General features: G+C 41.9%; 1 long non-coding RNA gene across 1 annotated transcript in view; it reads right to left on the bottom strand.

Annotated features, from left to right (window-relative positions):
- LOC117868854 overlaps positions 1-14,547 on the bottom strand; it is a 44,340-nt gene extending 29,793 nt beyond the window's left edge. Inside the window, exons 1-2 of the long non-coding RNA XR_004643726.1 lie at positions 14,309-14,547; positions 11,615-11,866 (exon numbers count right to left, since the gene is read on the bottom strand). This is a non-coding gene — a long non-coding RNA (uncharacterized LOC117868854). The remainder of the gene's footprint in view (positions 1-11,614; positions 11,867-14,308) is intronic.
- Between the last annotated feature and the right edge of the window lie 7,503 nt (positions 14,548-22,050).

The following is a 22,050-nucleotide window of genomic DNA, read 5'->3' on the forward strand; positions in this document are numbered from 1 at the left end:
TTAGAGCATAAGCTTTCGTGGACTACAGCCCACTTCTTCGGATGCATATAGAATGGAACATATAATGAGGAGATATATATACACACATACAGAGAGCATAAACAGGTGGGAGTTGTCTTAATTGGCCTCTCAGAGTTGGTAAGACAACTCCCACCTGTTTATGCTCTCTGTATGTGTGTATATATATCTCCTCATTATATGTTCCATTCTATATGCATCCGAAGAAGTGGGCTGTAGTCCACGAAAGCTTATGCTCTAATAAATTTGTTAGTCTCTAAGGTGCCACAAGTACTCCTGTTCTTCTTTTTGCGGATACAGACTAACACGGCTGTTACTCTGAAACTTATCACTTCAAAAGTTATTTTTCCTCCCTTGGTATCCTGCTGTTAATTGAGTTCTCGTTAGACTGACCTCACACTTGGTAAAGCAACCCCATCCTTTCATATATTTATATCTGCTCCTGTATTTTTCACTTTATGCATCTGATAAAGTGGATTGTAGCCCATGAAAGCTTATGCCCAAATAAATTTGTTAGTCTCTAAGTTCTTACCCTACACACAAGGCATATAAAAGAATGTAGTACTGTAGGATGTAAAGTGAAGCCAGTAGCTTATTAGTGGAACATGAAGGTCACTTGCACTATTTAGGGATTTTTTTTTATTTTTTTTTTAGTCTCTAAGGTGCCACAAGGACTCCTCATTGTTTTTCCATTTTACTCAGGCAACCTTAATTCTGCCATTTTCTAACTTTTGAGTGCTTGACATTGCAACCTTAATAGTGTTCTCTTAACAAAGCATTCAGTGTGTAATTTCCTAGGTTTTTTAACTGGAAAAAATGGAAGAAAAATTAGAAATTCCATGATGTGGCATCACATTGACCCCTATATGGGTCATCAGACACTTCTACCCATTCCCCAACCTTGACTCCATCCGACCCATTGCCTCCAATCTGTCCCTATCCCTGCCAAGGTCTTTCCCACACTTGGTTCCACATCCCAGTCCCATTGTCTCCTTGCTCAGAAAGTTCTATTTCCCCCCTCTGGACTCATCCTACTCTGCTTGCACTGTTCTCAGTCCAACTTCCTTCTTCCTGGCTCTTTGTCTGATCTCTCTTTCTCCCCGACACTCTGCGTGGCCTTCAATCCCCTGCACTCCACCCCAATCCCCCATTCATGCTTTTCATCCCCACTGGTTCTCAGTCCCAGTTTCCCTCCCTAATCTTGTTGTTCTCCCTCCCTCTCACAGCTTCTTTATCTTTTTGCCCAGCCAGTTCCAGTTCTCCACATACATCCTGACATCCATGTCAGATCTGTCTTCACCACTACACATACGCCTGCTTCACCCTTCCCTACTGCTTCCTCATCTCCATGCCCAACCAATCCCAGTCTCCTCTGCTCACTGGCTCCCAGTCCCAATCCCCTCCTCCCACCCCATACTCATTGTTAGGAACATAAGAATGGTCATACTGGGTCAGACCAATGGTCCATCTAGCCCAGTATCCTGTCTTCCAACAGTGGCCAATGCCAGATAGTAGAGAGGGAATGAACAGAACAAGAAATCATCAAGTGATCCATCCCCTGTCACCCATTCCCAGCTTCTGGCAAACAGAGGCTGGGGACACTTCAGAGCATGGTTATGCTTCCTTGCCCATCCTGGCTAATACCCATTGTTCCAATCAATTTTCTCTGCTCAGGTCTGACTCCCCTCGCCTCTGTGTTTGAAACAGCCAACTTCTTTCTCCATGCTTTCTGGGCCCAATCAGAGGGCATTGAGAGCACAGGGGAGACAGGCTCCTAGCTCTCAAGCGTCCCATGTCCAGACCCAGCCCATCTTACAGCAGCCCAGATCTACAATTGCAGGCATAGTCCTGTTCAGCCCCCTACAACCTGAGGCTGGAACATACCCCATACAGATGGAATCTTCAGGGATTTCATCTGTGAAGCTCTAGCAAGTCTCTATTGAGCATGTGAGAACCGGAATTTTTCAAAAGCCTTATAACTTAGCCAAATTTGGGCAGTTTTTTTTTTTTTTTTTTTTAAAAACAGGACAGGTAAAAGCACATCCTTGAAACAAAGGTCACACGCACACCCTCTTTCCCATTCTCTCCCCACCCCCACAACTTCAAGTCACTACTTCAAATCACATGGGAGCGAGAGCTTCTCAAAGAATTTTTTAAACACAGGCAAAACAATGCATTTTTCTCTGACTTCATTCTCAGAAATGGCTGAACAGTTTTTGCTGAAGTTTTCCAGAGAAATTCAGCCTGAGGCATTCATCCAGCATGGAAAATTTCAGCCCAGCTGGTTAAAATTTGGCAAAGCAATATTGATAACCGGAGATTATAATGGAAAGTGTCAGGCAATCTTAATAGAGGGTACTACCAGCCATCCTATAATACAGTTTTAAATGTGACAATCAAGCATGAATAACAATTTTGCTGATATTGTTAGGAGCACAGGATATGCCATCTGAAGTCAAGAGGCTTTGGAGGAAGGTACAGGGACTTTCTGAGGATTGTGGTTGTTTCCAAGGCTTTCCATACACTTTAAAGATACTTTCAAAAATGATAAAAGCCCCATTTCTGATCCTTTTCATGAAGAAAATTATGAAAATGTGAACCAGCAATACTGACTTCTTCATCCTACAGAAATACTAGAACAATAGCTTTGAGAGGCATGAACTGCTTCATTCATCTTAATGGGGGTTAGCTCTGAAACCTCATGAAGACAATACAATGCAAAAATGAGCCACTGGGAAGTTGTTAAGAGTTAATACAAACATGCTGGTGATATGCTCATCGATTGTGCCTGGAATCATTTGAAAGGAATTACTGCAGAAGCCTGGTTGCAAATTTAATGTGCAAATCAGTGGCAGCCCATGTGTGTTAGTCACTGGTTTATACAGATTCAAGTGCATCCTTTAGCCCGGTGGGGGCAGTGTAGAACCACACTACTACAGGGGGGAATTTGGGGAAAGATTGTGCCTCATCAATTCTGCTTCTGAGGAATGTGGGGAATATCACCTGCCACTCCATTCCCTTACTTTGTGGCAGCACAGTTACCCCTGCAGCTTTGGTGGAGGGCACAGAGAAGCCAGGCCACAGTCTGCCTTCTCCAAGCAATTTCTAGAGTAATTTGTACCCATGGGATGCTAGGAGAGAGCAGCTGCAGCACTCGGGAAATAACTTCAGGCAAGAATGGCCCTGGTACAGGAGGAGGTTCCTTCAGACTGCCCCCTCACACACACCTCTGCAGAGACACCAGTCACAGTCTGAGCCTGTGTGTTTTTGGACACAGTAATACTACATCACAAGTTGACAGGAACAGTGTGTGCAGGTGACATGCCACCAGTCGGTTTTGAGTATGTTTGTACGGTACAGCTGCGTTATCCTAATTGTTTTTGTCTTTAGTGCTTTCTTCATTTCCCTTCTGGGCATTTCAAGTCAACTCCAGACTGTCCCAGCTTGGTTCTCTCAAGTCTAACTGCTCGGTTCTAGGAATTGTTTTCTAAGTAACTCTGACCCTTTTTGCTGAAGGAATCAAATTTCCATATGGAAATTTCCAATTCTTCTCCCATCTGTCCCAATCACCTCTTTTATTTAATGATCCTATCTCCATTTGCACAAATATACAGATGTGCATAGAGCTGTACTGTACAGACGAAACAGAGGTGCTGGAACTAGGGGTGCTGAGGGTGCGGCAACACCCCCTGACTTGAAGTGGTTTCCATCATATACAGGGTTTACAGTTTGGCTCAGTGGTTCTCAGCACCCCCACTGTACAAATTGTTCCAGCACCCCTGAGACGAAATGATCTTATAAAGGAAGTATTTGAATCTGAGTGTGTCTATCTGCAGTGCTTGTTGGTCAATATTATAACTGTATCTAAACAGAGAAAGGGAGTTGAATGAATCCTATAGCTTTTTTTAAAAAAAATACTGAAGTTGTAGTTTTCATTCCCAGATGCTCAGTGTGTTAAATGAACCAAATGGCTCATTTTAATGCATACATTTAAAACCACACACACTGGTTTAAATATTCATGCCAACCACATTTGTCCTTTCCCCAAGACAACGTTATATGCTTTTGAAATGTTTCCAAAACCATATGTTTGCCTTTAAAGTTTTGAGGCTGGTGTCTATTCTGTTGGAGGGACAGCTGATCATGTCAACGCCAATGGAAGCAGATGGTGGCTTGTGCTTCAAGGCACTGCTTTCATCTACACTGACACCACAACTGGTTAGCTGCAATTGGTATGCAGGGCAGGATTCAGCTTTTACGTAAAAGAAAAGCATTCACACATCCTATCAGAAATCAGCATATATTCACAGCTTTTCACTTATATTTTCAGAAAAAATCCATTTCTGTCTGTTTTCATTAGACTGCACTTCAGACTGACTCAGCGATGGCTTTTACAAAAGATGGTAATTAACTCAGTGTCGGCACACAAATTACATGAATAATTCAGTGTGCTACAATTTGTTTGATTTTCTGCACCACCGACTAACTGCTTACATTAACCATCCAGTGTATGTGTCAGATCCATTCGCAACTGATATCTAAATAAGTAACATGTAACATAAAATATTAAGAGACACTTAAGTGGCTTCATAAACAGAGTCAATTGGGCCAGATTCCCAGATAGCGTAAATCAGGGTAGCGTCAATAGATAAACTGAACTATGGATTTAGGCTAGCTGAGGATCAGGCCCAGTAACTAGCACTTACCCTTTAACATACAACAAACAGAGATTGCTAGAAACTGCAGCCATAACGTAGTTTTTTCAAAAATCACTTTATAGGAAAAATAATTATTTTATTGTGCTTATTTATTTAGAGGAGGGGGGAAGAGTACATGGGGCTAGTTTTGCTACTACACAGAAGAAAAACATTTATTCAGTCAAAACCCTAAACATATAGGACCAAATCCTGAACCATGCTTCTCCTTTTGAAGTCAATGGGAGTTTGAGATACTCAGCACGTCATAGGATTTGACCCATAGATTTTAAATTTATTTGGATTATATTTTCCCCAGGAGATTAAATAAAGAATATGACTATATAAATAGATAAGTGTCCTTCAGGCAATGAACTGTATGTAAATTGCAGGTGGTGTTGGCTTCATTTGATTGCTGTCACTGTTTTCTGTAGCACATTCCCCTTTGAATAAAAACGACATTCACGTTTGATTTGTGCACCTGGTTTCAGTTTCAGCTTTGGGTCTGATTCAGGTGTAAATTTGCTTCAGAGGAGTAATGCCTACTTACATCAGGGCAACGTTTGGTACTTTATCTTCAAAGAGATGAAGATTTTTATATATTCAGAGTACAGGAAAGAAACAGGGTATGTCCTGAGGTGGGATGAAGAATCCAACTGACTAGTCACTATTAATGGGGGGCATTTCATTTTACCTGTTTATACATGTTTGCTTTTTGTAATTAAAGAGATAAGCTGGCCATAATCTATTTAAAAACATTATCTCAACCCCAACCCCTCTTGAATGGAAATGGCATGATCCATGAGGAGACAGGGAGAGGGAGGGGGAAAGAAGGGACAAGAAGTGTGTAGCTATCACCGTCACCGCCGTTGTTTTTTTTAAAATAATTAACACTTTCTGGGATTCATGGGAGGGCTGGGCCTCACTTTTAGTTACTTTAAAATAAATTTAAAAAAAAACACTTCCCCCCCCCCCCACTTATAATCAAGCTTCTTTATGAAACATTAATGTAGCTGTGCAGCACATTAGAGGCAGGTGTTATCCTCATCTGTGAAATGGGGATAAACTCAGAGATTATAGGCCCAGTCCAGAACCCACTAATGTCAATAGAAAGACCAACTGGGTCAAATCTGGTACTATTGATGTCCAACAATCCCTGACTTCAATGGCCTTGGATGAGGCTTTTAGTTACATGTGCAAAGTTACCCAGTGAGCCTGTGATAGTCAGAAATGAAAGTCAATGGTATGCTATCAACACTGGATTGTGCGACAAAACCCAGTGATCACGGAAGTAAAGAATAGTTTTTCCTTTAACGCCACTGTAAGTGTTACTAGCATAGGACTCACACATATGTATGTAATTTGATTTCTTTGTCACATCCTAGGACAAGATTTTCTGACTGTTACTAAATTGAAACTAGCTGTTGCCTATATTTTCTCTTGAGTAGTGTCTGAAAGAACTAAAGGAACGTACAAAGACAGATTTCCTTAAGGCAACGCATCCTAGAAAATGGCAGCTGGGCAATGGCACAAGCAAGCAGCACTGTTTTCTGCCTTTATGAAGCATCCCATCTTTTGGATTCTCTGGCTTTTTAAACTGTGTTGCTATTGGCAGCCTATTTCTTAAGCAGAGAAATTAGAGTCAGTCTGTGTGCCAGTGATGGTCTTTCCCAAACAGAACTCCTGGAAACCTTTCTCTGCTGGGATTTTGTGATGTGGGCTACAATCAGCAAGGAAGTGAAATAAGAAGTTCACTTTAGGCCACTGATTAGACTGACACTCTATTCCCAGAAAGAAACCGTCCATCTGCTTTTCTCTTGCCTTTTTTCCCCCCCTCACCTGCTCTATCAGTTTGACAGAATAGTAATGAAGAAAAGGAAAAATATCAGGGTAACTTAAGAACTAGTTCAAGTCACTTCTCTATGAGCAGTGACGTTTACCTTAACAATACACTGATGGAGTAGCTGGCTAACATCCCACTTATGCTTCTGTCACTGAAATTGATGGAGAGAGTGCTCTAAAGCCTGGGTACAAACAGAATTAAGCCCATAAGATGGTGCCTCAGGGACAAAATCCTGGTCCCAGGAAAGTCAAGGGTAAAACTCCCATTTACATCAGCGGGGCCAGGATTTCACCCTGAGTGTTAACTTTCTGACTGAAGATGCCTAATGCATTCATCTGACTTACAAAGTGGAAAGTCCACAGAAACCTAAGAGTTAATGAGCCTAGGAGCACAGTTTCAGGATTTGTTGTTGATGGCCCTGGATTAAATTATTTCAGCTGGACTGAGAAAGCAATCATAAAGGGTGTTAGTGATCTCTCACAGGAATAGATTACGTCAGATAAACCATATAGCTCAGACAACATTTTCCTGTATAAGTGAATGCACTCTTGTGGTTACAATTCCAAACACTCAGCAGAGAAGACAATGAATGAGTGGGCAATGAAATGAAATATCCTTCCCTCCAGGAAAGGTCACATCCAGGTCATGGTTGAGGTACCCTGCTACTGACAGTGCTGTACCTGATCTTTAAACAGAGCAGATTACAAAAAGTAATTACTGTTGTAATGATGCCTCATATGGGTCACTGTCCAAGGGGACTAAACCTACGATTGCTGGACCTAAAAACAGGAGCTTCCACTACCCAAACTAAAGGCCCAGGCCCAGTAACCAGCTCTTAAACAGGAGTGTGTGATCTAGCCACTAGAGGTGGACAGAGCCACACGGCATTAGAGTCATACTGTCGTTTCAAATTAATTTTTAGGTCCATATCTTGTAATTGATTTTTTTCCCTCCAGTAATGACAAAAGAATATGAAGAAATGTGGTTGTCAGGCAGGAGACTCAGAACTTATATAAACAGCAGCAGCAAAATGCTGCTGCTATTTATATATTTACAAACACACACAACTAACTCTGGAGAACTAGTGAAAGAAGAGTTATTAACTGCCATTGTAGGGTGTTTCACAACTACTATATAGTAGTAAAGCTTTTTCCAATACATGTGAGCACTTCTGATCCTCTTAAGATGTAACCAATAAACACTGGGAGTGGGCAGGCCCACAGTAGTTCTCTTGGTGGTTCAGATTTTGCAGTTGATCTCTTTCTTCTCCATGCACTCCAAGCAGTAAGCCCAGACCATAAGGCTCTTCTGAATTAGTCATGGAGAAGTGGCTAGCCTCTCCCACACTTGGCATGAGATGGTGAAGTAGCATCGAGATGCAAGCATCCAGAAGCAGCTAATTCTCAAGACTTGGCTACAGCTTGGCAAATGTAAATGCAGCTGGTTTGCATTCCCCCCCCCCCCCCCCCCCGCCCCAAACACCAGTCACTACAAAGGAAGGTCTGTCATCTAGAAGTTGTTAGACAAAAGGGGGTTGGAGTTAGTATTTCTATGTTGTTCCCATCTTCACCATTGACTGTTTGTGTTACTTTGGTCAAGTCTGTGACCTCTGTTTCTCACTTTATACATCTGTAAAACAGGCTGTTGTGCAAGGCTTAATTATCAAATCACAATTGTTATTTCATAGTTCAGAGGCAGCTATTTTCCTTACATTAGCCTGGTTCACTTTTAAAATAAGCTAGATTGCTAGACTGACCTTATAATCTTTCCTCAGGTTTATGCAAATTACCCTCCTGTATGTTCCAACATTTCATCGTTGTTAAAGATGAGTCAGCATGTTAAGTAACGATGACAGTTTCATTTAAATAAGCAAAGGTGATCAAATAGGTGTCTGAACAAAAGATAAAGGAAGCAGGTCATGAAAGGAAGCTGTGTAGTCTAATGGTTATTGCAGACGAACGGCATCCAAGAGTCAAGTTCTGCTCCCAGATCTTCCACTGACTCATTGTGTGATTTTTGGCCCAGTGACAGCATTTGTTCCTCAGTTTATCCAATTCTAAAGTGGTAAAAATAAAACTTGCCTCATATGAGCATTGTGAAGTGCAATTAGTGTTTATAAAGTGCTTCGAGATCTTCAGATGAAAAAGTTACTGCAGATATACCAGACAAAAGAAGAGATGAAGGAGTGGTTATTAGTGTATCTACTGATAACAAAAGCATAAAATTGATCTGATGTCACTTCCAAGAGTTACTTCCTGGAAAAGAATAAATTTATATCCTTCATTTTACATATTCAGCACAGTATTCCCTTCTGTGGCAATGGTGCCAGACATACATACAAGTACTTCTGCATGAGTATTGCAATATCAGCTCTATCCCTAGATTGCTTGGTACCCCTTGGTTTGGCAACAGGTTATACCAAATGGGAGGATCTATTCTTAGATTGCCATTCTAAGATGTCAGTGTTTTATTCATCAGATCCTGTTGCTAATAGCAATTGACCTCCAGGATATAAGAATGCACTCACTCCAACAAAACATTTACACTAGTTATATCACCGCCAAGTTTTTATCTCTTGCTTTTCTTTTTGGTGAATTTAATAAATATTTACACATCTATGTTCCTATAATAAATAGAACATTGAATGGCATGCCACTTGGTTCAAAATAACTGCTGAAATAAATAATATGGTTGTTATGACTGAGTGGCTCCAATTCCTGCTTAATACTAATTAAAACTCTTGCCTTTAACCTGCGTGAAAAAGCAAAACCAAGAACTGGTTACTGCACTGTTTAGATGCACAGTTTAATGTCAGAGTCCTGGTATCTGAAGTTCATACAGTGTGGACACAGGAATTAAATGTAAGAGTTTAAAAATATGACCAGTAACAACAGAATGATTGAAAGCCCCTGAGCAGTACTAGATATTAACCATAAGAAAGATGTAGAAAGATTGTGAGCCTGACCCAGATCTTGCCTTTAGCACACAATCCAAGCAGCCAGGTTGTGTACTGTGAATCATTCCTCCCAGACCATAGATCTGTAGTCAAACTGTTCTATGGAACTTACTACCAACTCAGGGATCACCAAACATCCAGTCTGCCTTCAATTGTGTTCGGATGATGGAAAGGCCAGTGGTGCCACAGGTTCCACCTGCCCTGTCAGTCCCCAGGGCTGCCAACAAACTGCTACTGCATGGTGGTGTACAAATTGCCCCTGTTGAGCACAGCCTAGCACACACCCCACAAATCCTGTTCCTCCCCCACCCAGCCTAAAATAAAATGAAAAATAATAATAAAGTTACGCTACTTCCACCACTGATAGGATTTACCAGTACAAGAAGTTAATATTAGATGAGTGTCAGTAAATAGCAAAAGCCATTAACCAGAAAGGCATATTACTCAAAAATAGAACAAACAATGGAAGTGAATATAAAAGAGTCCAAGTTTGAGGCCCAGTCCTGCGACCATTACTCCAGAAAACCACCTTGTTCAGACTAAATTTCAAAAGGAATGCAGATTAAAATACCAGCCGTGGGCCCAAATACTGAACACGAGCCAGAGTATCAGAACTGTGGCTCTCTCTCAAGAAAATAAAATGTACACCTTGGTGATAACTTGAGGGGTTTTCCTGTTTATGAGGTAGTCATCACATCTAAGATTAAATAAACCCCCTTTCCTTCAGTCATAGAGCTTGTGGCCATGACACAGTTACCACCATATTGACAGTGAGCAGTCTTGGGTTGTGATACAAAACTGTATTCTCCACTCCTTTACTCGTGCCTTCTGTTTGGCTAATAATGCCACTGCTGTGGTTCACTATTGCCCTCAAACTTACCCATTTAAATATCCACTAAAAGCATGACTCCTGACTGCATTGTTCCATTCAGAGCCTGCTCAAGGCAAGCTGCTGCCCTAGGCACTGCTTCAGGCTCCCTACCCCGCCCCGCCCATGCCATTGAAATTTGGCCCAGATGCCCACCCCACCCCCCTCATGATGGGGTGCGGCCAGGCCAAATCTGAGTGATTAGCATTACAACCTGGCACACAGGATTGCATTACCACTCACGTTTGGTCCAACCACCCTTCCATCATGACAGAGGAGCAGCAAGGCCAAATCTGTTGCTCTAGGCAGCTGCCCAGAAATCTGCCACCCTAGGCATCTGCCTAGCTTGCTGATAGCTAGATCAGCCTCTAGTTACACTAGATAGCTTCCCAGTAACAGATACTATTGTATGATTATCTATAGGAACTTAGAGTTATCTTCTTTTAGGGAATGCTTGATGAGAGAGCACAGTAGATTTGGAGGAAGGGACGCAGCCTGAACGTAGCAGTATCTTGGCTTGCTCCTGTGTATGCCTGAATGCAGCTCACTCATCTTCTAGCTCCCTTTTAATGTCACCATCAAACCCTATCTTCTCACTAGACCATACAGGCTCACCCACCTTTTGCAACTGCTTGACCCAGGCAGAAGAACCATCACTCCTGCTTTATTACAATTGTTACTTAAAATATGGATTTAGATGAAACAACAAAGGAGGGATGACACATTGAGGCAGTCATATTTATTGTTGAGATATTGCTGGGCAGTAGCCAGTTAGAACACAGGGATGTTCAGTACCCAATTGGAGCAGTACAATTTGCATATTAAGGTTATTGTAAAATAACCATGCAAATCGATGCATTATTGGCTGTTTCTCACACAGATGGCAGCAATTTGCACACTGTCTGCTTAAGAAACAACTGCAATTATAACCCATCGGCTAATCAGAATACAGGGAATTGCGTAACTTAGAAATTAAAATTATTATATAAAGAGGAACCATTGGGAGCAAGTTACCTTTTATAACAGCAGCTGGGCCAGGCTGCCTCCCAAATTGTGCATGCTATTACTTCTAGTACCACACCAAGCTTGTTCTTTAAGGGAATGTAATGTACTTTTCATAAAATGTGTTAGAGGACAAAGCTCTCATAAGAGAGACATTCCTTGTGATGAAAGACTGGGAGGCAATGTTATTGCTTATTCTGATAAGGATACAAAATGAGGAATTAGGAACTCACCTTAAAGTATGTTAAGGGCCTCCTTCACCTGCCACCAGATTCACCCAAGCAGGACAAACTGGCAATTTCAAATAGACTCAAAGTGTAGCAGGTATAGTGCTTCCATGTTAGAGAGCAACAGACTCTTTCCAAAAAGTTCATAGCATCACATCTTCTAGATTTTGTTTTAAGAAATGAGAAGTCACTCACCACCACCACCACCACCACCACAGCTTTTGGAAGGGACTTGTGGGAGATCCACGGTATTGATGCCTTTGGAGAACATAACAGAGATGGAATCAGGGGTTTTCAGCCAATCAGTGTAACCTCAATTATGCTGAATATCACAGGTTGGGCTCTTTCTCCCTGATGGGGCAATTACCCCACTCCCCAAAGAGAAACAAAGGCTCTAGCTTATCCCCTTTTTCAGATTATTAATAAGATCCAAATAAAAAGCCTCCCCTTTCTGGGACAGATCCAACAGAAGCCAGCCTCACTGCTTTGAAATCCAAACAAAACTCCCTAAATTAAATCCAGCCTCTCCCCTACTGGGTAATGCCTCTCCTTTTCCACCTCTGATATGTATAAGCTAGAGCTTCTAGGTCAACAAGTCTCAGCTGCACTTACACTTAATCCCTTGCCTGGTTGGTTCCAAATCCTACAGTCCTCCTGACAAGAAAGATGGTTTGGAGAGGGAGGCTTTGGCTTTATCTGGACAGCCACAGTCACCTACCCACATGGGTCATATACCCTCTCATACAGCAGTTACATAGCTTAACGTTTAGGCTAGAAAGAGAAATTGATACTGACCTTCACTAAGGGCCCAATTCTGTGAGGTACTGAGTGCCTTGAACTCCCATTGACTTCAGTGGGATTGAGGGTGCTCAGCACCTCAGAGGATCAGACCCTGCATCCAACACAACCCACAGATATCTTGAAGTCAGACAATATATTTGACTGTCTGGCCATATATATCATCAAGTGTATTTCAGCATAAAATAAACCTTGTCATTAGAGTTCTTTAGGTCAGAGTGTGTGCCTGGGTCTCCTGGTTCATCTCTGGAAGCTGTGTTGAGCAGCTGTATTTCTCTAGCCCTGCAGTGTCTATTTTTAATCAACTTTATGTCCTAAAATGTTAGCTAGTTAGCTTAACTGTAGAGCTGAAAATAAGAACATCCCAAGACTGCGTTTTTTCCTAAGTGCTGCCACCCAAGGAAACTGGAAACATACAGGAAACAGAAATAATAAGAACAAGCTATGCTTGCTTCTGTTTATTCTTGTACACCTTGGCATTTGAAACTGACACGCCTAGGGAGACTATAAGGATGGAGCTAGAACCTGCTGAGCAAATTAGACCAGTGGGACTTTTTACTGAACATTTGAAACTCAGTTGGTTCAGGTTTAGATCTAATAAAAAAGCAGGGATTAAAGCTGGCAAAGCTCTACTTTCTCCAGGCATGCCTCATTCCTTTCAGACTTGTTGGCCAATAAAAACACCTCCGGACGGCAGCTGCTCAGCCAAGAAGCTGTTCCTTTCTACAGTGAAATATTCTACCACAGAACAAGGTCAAAGACTCTTCCCAGCCCATATCTGCAACATCAGCCGACTAGTCTCCACTTCCCCTTTGGTTTATCTTAATTCAGTGAATTAAACAAAACAAAACATTTTTTTCTCCTGGGAGAATAATGCTTTTCTTACGAAGCAGGAGTCACTGCAGTCTGCCTATTTGCATGGACCCATTTGGGTTATGTGTTTTGCTCTTGTAATCTATTTTAGGTATTCATGTGGTACCTACAATGGGTCCAGACACAGGGTGTAAAATCATTCTGTAATATGGTTAATTTACCATTCAGCTGTAATCTCTGTAGGACAGGCTATATGAATGACCTAGTTAGGAGGACTCTGGGTAGATGACTGTGGATGAACCATAATTAAGATTACACTACAGAGCTACCTTTTAACGAGAGCTTCTGCTGATGCTTGGAGCCAAAACATCCAAGGCCATGTGATTACTAAGCTAATGGCTAAAGCCCTGCCTCTTTGGCAATGTAATATCTCCACCACTCCTGCTAGTCGGGGTGTTTTGCTCATGCAACACCATTGTTCATTATCACCACCCAGCTAAAGTTCTCTAGCAAATCTACACTCAGGGGGGAGGGAAGAAAGGGGGCACCCAGCCAAGGCTTGAAAAAAGAAAGATTTAAAAAAAAAAAAAAAAGAAATCTTCACCACAAAATATCTCTTGGCTTTTGGATTAAACCTCACAACAACTGAACTAATAGCTAAACTTCTTCATGCCTCAGACTGCTACATGCCAGCCTCAGACAAGCAGAACAATGGAGCAGGTAAAACTTGCATTTTATCGGAGACAATAAATCCCTGTGTTCTGGAGTGCCCACACGCTCAGTGCTTCTGGTTCAGGCACAGAGCAACTCGCTCTCTTTTCTCCTGGTGACTCATTTAGCACTGCTCAGGGAAGAACTGACGCTATTGGAATATCAAAAGCAGATTCTATTCATTACTGTGGTCAATATGTGAAGGGGAATTCGCGGGAGGAGTGGTGTGAATGATCCACTTACAGGTGGACATAGTACCATTGGCTAAAGTAGGAATTCTGGGCAGCACAGCTCCTCATTCTCTGCTCAGTGTAGAAGGGCTTGGGGGAGTGCTGCTCTCCATTCTTACCTGGTGATGCTAACATGAAAAGGACTCACCGTGAAAAGGAATCTTCAGTGGAAGCAGCAGGTCCTGAGTTAGACCAGTGGATGATGCAGGAGCAGCACCTCATGGGAGGTGTCCCTGTCTAGAGTCCCCTATTCACAGCCTGTCCTCTGCAGAAACATCTGTCTCTCACTGTTCCGATGTGGTGGTATTTTACACCCATTTGCCCTCACCATGCAGGAGTATACAACTACACAAGGCACAAGGCAGTGGAGAATCAGGTCCCATTCACCATCACTATAAAGAATGAAATAGAGATGGAAAAAAATCAACAATAAAGCATTTTTAAAAGTAATACCCCTTAATTGAAGGAGATAGTTATCAATCATTTTAACATGAAACATGGATCAGTGAACCTGAGGTATGTCCCACTAGAAGAGTAATGAAAACTACTTCTCTGTCAGACCCACCATTCATTCCCTGTTCTTGTAGTCAGATCATGTGGAATGAGCCCCATTGACATCTGTGGGTCTTCGCATTAGTAGAAGCAGCCATCCACATGGATCTGATTGCAGAATCGGGGCCTTTGATTGTGATCTATTGTTTATAAAAATTTTAAAAACAACCTATAAGCAGAGTGGCTTTAGGAATGCTTCTGCTTCAGCTTGTCAACAGAGGACTGCTGGGACTTGAGAAATCTTTTGAGTTTTCATTTTGGTTTCAATTCTTTTAAAAGTGCATTTTTGTTTAAGATGCACATTTACGCTGTGATTTCGAAACCATTTTCTGATCTTTCAAAATCGCAACACACCACGTTAGATAGTCTCCTCCCATGGCAGTATGGAACGGATGGGTGGAGGGACGCTGAACGAGCCATCTCTAACTACAACATTCTGTTGCTGTCAGTAAGGTCTGACTGACTGCCTGGGAAATAAAGGACACCAAAATATACATGCGTGGGAAGGATTTCCAAGAAGAATTTGTCTAAACCGTTTCTGGAAAGAGATGATAACATTATGTACTCAAATACAGGAAGCTAAAGATTGTAATGAATGACGAAAGGCAAGAACTAATTACATGTGGTCGGGGAAACAGCTTAAATATGATTTTCCCCTTAACTTTTTAACACTGATTATTCATTTGGGTGCTTTCTGGGTGATATCACTCTGTGGGTGCATCTGTTTCTCTTTCCTGCTCACAAACACTCTGAACTGACACTGTTTCGAGTCCAATGCCTCAGGCTCTTTCCAAAGCTGCATACAGAGTCCTGTAGAGAAAAGTGCAGCTATTGGTTCCTTACCAGAACTCAAACACTGCCATGTTGAAGCCTGCTTGGCATTTCATTAGCTAATATAGTGCCATCGGGAAATCAGATGGCAACAAAAGAGTACTTTATATAGAGAAAGGCTCGAAAACTTTAGGGCCCGCTTCAAAGTATATTTACTTTATTTATTTATTTATTCTGTTTATATAAACTACAAATACCTCTGGATTGAACTTTGTGAGCCTGCATTCAAACCCAGAATCCAGCTGTTTGAAATCCCAATGAACGCATATTCCCACCATCAGTGTAAACTGAAAATAAAAATGCACACAGCGTAGCTAGCTGAAGGGAAGGGGACTGCTTCTCTGAACCTGCAGTCTCCCCCTTTTTCAAGCAATTTATGACAGCATTATTGCAAAGAGGCATTTTTGGAATCTGTAATGATGTGGTGCTTCTGTGTCCGCTTCTGGTGGAATCAACTTACAGCCATTTTCTGTGACCAGGTTTATCAAATGAAAGAAGCATAGGTGTGCAGTGATGTTTTTAAAGAGTGCATACGCATATGAAAGGAGACTGACATCTTTTATTTATCAATAGAACAAATACATCCTGAGACAAGGTGGGTGAGGTAATATCTTTTAATGGACCAACTTTTGACCTAAAGAAGACCTTTGTGTAGCTCAGAAACTTGTTTCTCTCACCAACAGAAGTTGGTCCAATAAAAGATATTACCTCACCCACCTTGTCTCTAATATCCATGGACTAACATGGCTTCAACAACACTGCAATTGAAAATACATCCTGGGCTGTGGCAGTGTAAACTTCCCCACAGGACCCCACCAATGTGGTTCAACAGTGAGATGTTCCTGATTGTCATTCATCACTGATTGAACCTCCCTAGGACAAATTCTGATCTCCTAACGCATGTGTGCCTTTACTCATAATATGATCATTTACATAGCCAGTGTACTTAGGGCCTGATTCGACTCCCACTGACTTCAGTGCAAGTTAGATCAGACCCATACAGAAATCTAGAGGGTGCTTAATAAGAAAACATAAGAACTGACATACTAGGTCAGACAAAAGATCCATCTAGCCCAGTATCATGTCTTCTGACAGTGGCCAATGCCAGGTGCCCCAGAGGGAATGAACAGAACAGGTAATCATCAAATGATCCATCCCGTTGCCCATTCCCAGCTTCTGGCAAACAGAATCCCCAGTGCTAAGATATAAGAAAATCAGTGTCTAAAGTGAGACCTATAAACCCCCTTTTAAGCATCTAAATAAGTGATTTGATTTTCAAAAGTGCTGAGAACTCAACAGCTTCTACTAAAGTCAATGATAGCTACTGGGTTGCTCACTTTTAAAAAATTAGGCCACTTATTTTGGAGTCTAAATATGGATTTAGGGATCTAAATTTAGGATTATAATTTAAAAATCTTTGTGCTCCTTTTCCCCCCCCAAACAAAAATACAACATAGTGGCATATTCCTAACCCTACGTCCTCACATGACTCCCTGCAGTGAGTGCAGATGCATGGTTTTAGCAGGTTACTCTCACACACAAGTCTGGACCATTTACAGACAAGTTTCTCCCCACTCAAAAGACTGATTTTTAAAAGAACCAGGTTGGCAGAAGGGAGCAGAGCGGGGGTGAAACTGGCAGTACAAAGGTTAATGACTCAAATAAAAAAATCACTCTTGAGGCAAATCAGACTCAAGGTGTACACAAGTTGGAAGCGGCCCCTTGAGAGCAGGAAACAGAACAGTCATAAATAGAAAGCTCTCTAGTTTAAGATACCACAAGTGAGAGGTGATCTGAGGCTGTGTGATAACATGTCACTTTAAAACAATGGTATATAAACAAGAGAAGGGCCAAATCAGTTCAATGAACTTTGAGTAACTCTTAACCCTGGGGGCGTTCTGTGGTCTGTTGATACCTAAGATATTTTCCCCACCCAATCTGCCTCAGTATTAGAGCTGTGACCACAACAGGCCTCTAAAGCTAAGCAGGACTAGCCTAGGCCAGTACTTGGATCAGCGGTGGTGAATTATGTGCACCCGGAGCCAGTTCTGCCACTACAGGCAACTTCCTTAAATACCCCGGCTGCCCACTATAATCAACTCTACAGCACAATGATGTCGCCAGCTTAATGCTAGCTCTTCCTCTCTTTGTCTTCCACTCAATGGCTAAGAGGGGGAGAAAGTCCCTCCCACCCCCGCTGTCTCAGGTGTGTGACTCCACAGCAGAGAAAACCCATTGGCTGGCCTGTGCCAGCCAACTCGGACTCGCGGGGCTCGGGCTGTGGGGCTGTTTCATTGCTGTGTAGACTTCTGGGCTCAGGTTGGAGACTGAGCTCTGGGACCCTCCCACCTCACAGGGTCCTAGTGCCTGGGCTCCAGCCTGAGCCTGGAAGTTTACATTGCAATAAGCAGCCTGAAGCCCAAGCCCGGCAAGCCCGAGTCAGCTTCCGTGAGTGTGTGTAGACATACCCACAAAGGCTCCCCGACTGACTCATTGTCTTTGTAGCATTTAGTATTGCCCCTGCTGGTCCCCAGGCTTCACTTCCCAGCCTAGTGGGTGCTTGTTATTGAGCATAGATCCCTTAGGCTGGTAACAGGTGGCTGCACTTGTGATGGAGCTGAACTCACTGGTGGAAGCAGGGAGGCAGAGCAGAGCACATGACAGGGCTTGCAAAGACATTGCTAAAACCTGAATGCCCTAATGAGGGAGGGGAACTGCAAGAGGTGGGAAACCAAGAGAGGAGGGAAAACTATGGAGTATTGAGTGGGGGAGAGGGGAAAGGGTAGTTGTTTTGTTTCATCCCAGAGGTGGTTGCATTTCAATGCTAAGTGGTGTGCTTATATTAAAAACACATGTGTTGGAGTGCTATACAGATGTTAAATTGCAGAGCCCACTGGTGAGCTATAGGAACTTAACAAAACTTGCCTTGGAGCTCCCCTGAACTTTAACTTTTTTACTAGCCCTTTTCCCTATTATAAAGTATTTTCAAAACTCTTTCCTGGGACATCCTATAATTAATGAATTGCCATTTTTAATTTCTGAAAGAATAAGTCTGAATTGGGAAGGGGGGAAAGACCTGAAATCAAAATGATCACCTATTCCATTAAAGCACTGGAACAAATTGCCTAGGGAGGTTGTGGAATCTCTGTCATTGGAAGTTTTTAAGAACAGGTCAGACAAACACCTCTCAGGGATGGTCTTGATAATACTTAGTCCTGTCACAATTCAGGGGACTGAGCTAGATGACCTCTTCAGATCCCTTCCAGTCCTACATTTCTATGATTCTGTTGCAGATTGTTTTAAATAAAACGAAGTCCAAAATGTTGCAAAGAAAAATTCACGTAAATACAACAGCCACTATTCTTGCAACTATATACAATTACTTTCCCTTTAACTACATGAGAGTGGAGTTATCCAAAACAGCATTAGAGGGGATGATATTAGATAGGGAATATGGCATTAATTGTATGGTTTGAAAAGGAAAGCGTGATTTCTTTTATATCCTTTATGACTGTGGCTGGTAATTGCTTCCTGTCTCACACCTACACAAAACCCAGATTGCTTGTCCCTGATGTTTGGCAGGAATGTAATTACAGCATCGCAGTGCAGAGTTTAGTCAAAGGAGTGTATTTGTTTGTGTATAAATCAAAAAGCCCATTTTTTTTTTGCTCTATTTGCTGGAAATATTAACCGTTCTTTTAATAAAAGTAATAATTATTTAAGAAAGATCCATGAGCTTGTCCTGACAAAGCTTTTTTCTCTGTGAGAAAAAACATATGTGCACAAAATAGCATGCTGAGCTCCGATCATACGGAAGATGTTCCAGAGATCCTGTGGAAGTAGAGGGACCAACTGTCTCACCTTCCCCACGGCATCTTCATAAACCATGCAGCTTTCAGAACTTAAAAATTCATTGGATCCTTTAATTTCATGACAATAGTTTCCTTGTATACACGAAAGTAATGTATCTACTACAGCAGAACCTTGCTACTTCACCTTGCTGACTGGGAGACCCACGGTGAACTACTAAGTGTTGTGAATTAACCAATAAGTAAAGGAATACCATAAAAACATTAAAGGTATTTTCCTCTTTGTTTGAAATTGATTCACTTTGTTCATTTGGGGACATACCCAGTCCCCAGATCTCAGCTGAGGATGTTCCCAGGGCTTTCTAATGTGAAAGAGCAAAAGCAGGGCTGAGTTTGGGGTGGCCATATCATGGAAGCCTCATCTGAATCCAATTGAAATCAATCAAAAAGCTCCTATCGAGTTCAAGGGGTTTTGGATCTGGTCCTATAATCACATCCTGTGCTTGGTGTGACACATGGGGCACCCTGTGCAACAGTGAAGAGATGGTGGTCCGGGGGAAAAGTAAGGTCATAGCAAGTTAGCCCTTCATGAGGCTAGTGTTCTTAGTCTTCCACAGCTTGGATGGCTTGGAATGACACAGGGCTTGTCTACATAGGTAGTTAGAGCATAGCAAAGTGTGAGAAGTATAGCACGCCTGCCACCCACACATTAACTGGCCATGTAGACCCTGCTACTACTCTTTCAAAGTTCCGTAGTGCACTTTGACACACTCCTGAAATGGAGCACACTGAAGCGAGTCTGATTTGAACTGACGTTCTAACACATTTTTGTTGTTTCATTCAGCAGCATGCGAATTATGAGTACTAAATACAGCAGAGCCGCAGGGCTTGTATACCCAGAAGAGTTGAACCACTTTACCTCTACTGGTATAGCTAAAGCAGTATGGACAGAGTTATACCAGTATAAATGTGCTTACCACAGTGTAACTTATTCCTGTAAGGGAAGGAGAGTAAGTAAACTGGCATGAGGCACCTTTATGTCACTCTAACTGCATCCACACTATGGACTGGTATAACTATTTCTGAAAAAAAAAGTCCCTACCCCTAACCAACATAGCTATCCCAGTACAAAATCTGCATGTAGACCCCGGACTTAGACTGAACTAAACATCCACCACTGAGTATTCGCTTGACTTAACATTGACTAGTTTGGGAACATTTACAGCCCCCTGGCTTTGCCGAAAGCTCCTAACTATTAAAGCTTATCTTCATCAACTGAGAGGGAATAATTCAGAAGTTATTATTGCATTAATGCTATTTGTCACACTGCAGGTTTTGCTGTCTAATGAGTTCCTTTAATAATTAATATTATACATGCTTTCATGAAGCCCTATCAGATGTTGTAATTAATGCATGCTAACAGCCTCCTAACCAGGCTATGCTGCAGAAGGATTAGAAGTTGAATCAGTTCTGGCATGTCATCATTCTTGAACAATAGCCTGGTGACTGTTCAGAAATAAATGCAATGGCACATGCGAGATCATTCTGCATATCATGTGACACCAGCAAGCTGTGCTGGGACTGGTTGACTAGGATATGTGGTCTAGGTCTCTCTATTAAAAACATAGTTATAAAAATGGCTAATTAATAAAATTAGCTTCTATCCAATTGTTCTTTTATTTGAGTAATTGCTTCCCCATCCAATCTCTAAGGAGTAAGCCAATTAAGCAGGAAAAGCTATTGCAATAAAATACATGGAGAGAGTTGAGGAAAAAACATAATAAACAAACGTGTATTTTTGTAAAAGAAAAGATTGTAATTTAGGTGAACCAAAACAAGACTATGTAAATACCTTCAATATGCAAGTAATAAGGAAGGGCAGTCTTGGCAGATTACCATAAGTGATCACATAGTGGCTATTATTTATACTTTGTTGGCCAAGATATCAGGATACATAAGGAGAAGGACAGAATCAAAGGCCATAATCCTGCAAAAGCTTATGTGCATAAGAAGTCCCATTGATCTCAAAGAGACTACACATGTGTATAAAGTTGTTTTGTGCTTATGGGTAAGATCTGCACAGTTATTTAGGAACTTAAAGGTGCAGCTAAGCAACTAGATGGATTTTTCAAAAGCACCCAAGCAGATTAGTTGCCTAAGTCCTACTGAAACCAATAGGAGTTAGGCACCTAAATTGTTATAGGTGCTTTTGAAATTCCCACTAGGCATCCATCTGCATCGTTAGGTGCCTAAAAATTTGGCCCTCAAAGCAGGTCTACACTTAAACCCTGCAGTGGAGCAAGTCATTGGTGCAGCTGCACGACTGTAGCTCTTCAATGAAGACACTACTATGCTAAGCAGGGAGCTTCTCCCATCGGCGTAGTTAATCCTCCTCCATAAGAGGCGGTTGCTATGCCAACAGGAGAAGCGCTCCCACTGACATAGCGCTGTCTATGCCAGGGGTTAGGTCAGTATAACTGCATGGCTCAGGGAGGCGGAGTTTTTAATACCCCTGAGCAACGTAGTTATACTGATGTAAATTTATAGTGTAGACCTGGCCTAAGTGTGCACAGGATTAGGGCCTAAATTACAAGATGGGGTGATGTTTTCTGTAAAAAGTATTAGTCGGTCCACATCTGCTGGTGTATATAATTCTAGCCATCTACTCATAGGAAAGATTAGAGCTAGTACAATATCT

Source organism: Trachemys scripta, chromosome 1 (genome assembly GCF_013100865.1).
Source record: "Trachemys scripta elegans isolate TJP31775 chromosome 1, CAS_Tse_1.0, whole genome shotgun sequence".
Taxonomy (NCBI): Eukaryota; Metazoa; Chordata; order Testudines; family Emydidae; genus Trachemys; species Trachemys scripta.